The sequence below is a fragment of the Pteropus alecto genome, unplaced genomic scaffold (genome assembly GCF_000325575.1).
Source record: "Pteropus alecto unplaced genomic scaffold, ASM32557v1 scaffold121, whole genome shotgun sequence".
Taxonomy (NCBI): Eukaryota; Metazoa; Chordata; class Mammalia; order Chiroptera; family Pteropodidae; genus Pteropus; species Pteropus alecto.
Genome location: NW_006434369.1, coordinates 7,566,017 through 7,568,248, shown reverse-complemented (window position 1 = coordinate 7,568,248; position 2,232 = coordinate 7,566,017). Strand labels below are relative to the sequence as shown.

Here is a 2,232-nt window from a genome sequence, read left to right as displayed (position 1 = left end):
ATCTGAAAGCTTCTGACAGGAGTGGCACTGGCCACTTTCATTCACATTTCATTGGCGAAAGCAAGTCAAATGGTCAAGACCAGTGTTAGCAGAAAGAGAGTGTAACTGTTCTGCAGGAACTGTAGGTCTGTAGGGAGGGGCACTGAATATTTTAAACAAATAATGCAGTGTATAACAATGCCATCTTTTGCTTTCTACATTTTTTTTTTTTTTACCAACTTTAAGGTGGAAATTCAGTAATGATCTTACAATAGCAGAGCTGAAAACTTTCAAATACTGTAATTCAGGATATGATTCTATCCCTGAAAATTAGCATAACAAACAGTTCTTTTAAAGGATAACTTCTGAAAACCTGATATGAACAGTTGAGAAATGATTAAGCACAATTTTACTAAAAGAAAACATTTAATAAAGCAGAGGTCTCGAATTCTAATCTGGTCTGGTACCAACCTCTCTAAAATTTGAGACTGACTTCTAGGAAAACTTTTATGCAGAAAAAAACAAAAAGAAAAATGAATCTTTCATATTTCCTCTGCAGAGGAAAAAAATGGCATAGATGATAGAGGCTCTGTTCATCCCTCTGGCGACCAAATCAAAGTTGTGACGGAAACAAGCAGCAGTAGCAAGAAAAAATCACCTGGGATCTAGAAGAACAAGCCATATAACTAGGGAGAAATCCAAGAAAGCATCCTGCAACAGCAGAGGGTAGGACAGGGCGAAGACACGGGGCTGCCTGCTCCCGAGTGACTGAGTGAGACGGAGGCCGCGACAGCAGCAGACGCCTCTTAAAGGGGCCGTGTCTGTGAGCGGATTTTCGTGGCGATGGACCTGCTTGCTCTGATTGTGCCGATTGGGCTGCACACAGGAGGCACTAAGGATTTACAGGGAGACATTGTTGGAGTGAGGGCTGAGGCAAGACTCGTTGAGTACAGAAGTGCCGGAGGTACCCATTGTTCCCTGTTGAGCCCTCCTCCAATATCAGTGCACCCAGAAGATTCCCTGAAACTCCACCTACCTCAACTCGAAGCCCCACCCAAGCCACATCAAGTCAGGTGCTCCTTGCTGAACAGTGCCTAAACTCACACTGGAGGCAGCTGGCCTCGGTTTCTGGTGTGGCCCTTTGAGGCAACTATAAGCACAGCTGAACCCTCTCAGGACTGCACCACTGGACAGACACCTACTTCACAAATCCACATTAATAAGACCGAGAGACTTAGGAGCTTTGCTTAGTACATAGAAACAAACACCGAAAGACAGCCAAAAGGGGAAGACAAAAAGCAGAAGCCATATGAGAGAACAGAACAGAGATCCGGATATAATGGAGTCAAATAATCTAACAGATGCAGAGTTCAAAATACTAGTTATAAAGATGCTCAATGAACTTTTGGGAAGTGTAAAGAACTTCAACAAAGAGATAAAAAAACAAAAAAAGGAAATTGAAATTATAAAAGGGAACCAGTCTGAAATGAAGAACATATTATCTGAGATGAGAAGTATATTAAATGGAATAAACAAAGGGAATAAAGAAAAAGATCAAATGCCTTATCTAGAGAATGGGAAAGCCAAGGACACACAATCAGAATGGCAAGAGATGAGATACCAAGACTATAAAAATAATTTAAGGAGCATATGGGACACTATTAAGTGTCCAAATATCCATCTGCTTGGCGTTAACAGAAGAAAATCAAGATGATGAATAGCTGTTTGAAGAAATAATGATGGAAAACTTTCCTAACCTGGTGAAGGAAATGGACATAAAACCCTAGGAAGCTCAGAGAATTCTCCAAATCAGGGATCCAAAGAGGCCCACACCAAGATATAACATAATTAAAATGCCAAAGGTTGGATGTGGTTCTATAGTGTAGCAGTTAGCACGTCTGCTTTACATGCAGAAGGTCCTGGGTTTGTGCCCCAGTGGAGCTAAGGTCCACGGTCTATGGCCATGCCACCCTGAACAAGCCCGATGTCTGATCTCGGAAGCTAAGCAGGGTCAGGCCTGGTTAGTACCTGAATGGGAGACCCCCTAGGAAGACCAGTCGCTGTAGGCATTAATAATAATAATAATAAAGCTCTTAGGACAACAGTGCAAGTTTTGAAGCAAGTAGGAGGCCGTGGAATGGGGCTCGATAGGATGAGCCAGGCAGCCTACTCGTTCCCTCCCCAGGTAAGCTGTCCCACCTTCTCCCCAGAGTGGCTTTGCTTTTCCTTGTGCTTGGCCATATCCAATCCATC

At 43.0% G+C, this 2,232-nt stretch overlaps 1 pseudogene; it reads left to right on the top strand.

The window, feature by feature from the left end:
* The first annotated feature begins 1,932 nt into the window (after positions 1–1,932).
* On the top strand, positions 1,933–2,048 carry LOC112477707 (annotated as a pseudogene).
* The last annotated feature ends 184 nt before the right edge of the window (positions 2,049–2,232 follow it).